Source organism: Bison bison, unplaced genomic scaffold (assembly GCF_000754665.1).
Source record: "Bison bison bison isolate TAMUID 2011002044 unplaced genomic scaffold, Bison_UMD1.0 scf7180017864349, whole genome shotgun sequence".
In the NCBI taxonomy this organism is placed as follows: Eukaryota; Metazoa; Chordata; class Mammalia; order Artiodactyla; family Bovidae; genus Bison; species Bison bison.
Genome location: NW_011494921.1, coordinates 8458043 through 8458485, shown reverse-complemented (window position 1 = coordinate 8458485; position 443 = coordinate 8458043). Strand labels below are relative to the sequence as shown.

The 443-nt window shown below is 41.8% G+C and overlaps 1 protein-coding gene across 1 annotated transcript in view; it reads left to right on the top strand.

Moving 5' to 3' along the window:
• Positions 1 to 443, top strand: part of DYNAP (dynactin associated protein) — a 149791-nt gene that overhangs the window by 33230 nt on the left and 116118 nt on the right. The gene's annotated exons all lie outside the window — the stretch shown is intronic.

The following is a 443-nucleotide window of genomic DNA, read 5'->3' as shown; positions in this document are numbered from 1 at the left end:
GAAACCTATATGCAGGTCAGGAAGCAACAGTTAGAACTGGACATGGAACAACAAACTGGTTCCAAATAGGAAAAGGACTACGTCAAGGCTGTATATTGTCACCCTGCTTATTTAACTTCTATGCAGAGTATATCATGAGAAACGCTGGACTGGAAGAAACACAAGCTGGAATCAAGATTGCCGGGAGAAATATCAATCACTTCAGATATGCAGATGACACCACCCTTATGGCAGAAAGTGAAGAGGAACTACAAAGCCTCTTGATGAATGTGAAAGAAGAGAGTGAAAAAGTTGGCTTAAAGCTCAACATTCAGAAAACGAAGATCATGGCATCTGGTCCCATCACTTCATGGGAAATAGATGGGGAAACAGTGGAAACAGTGTCAGACTTTATTTTTCTGGGCTCCAAAATCACTGCAGATGGTGACTGCAGCCATGAAATT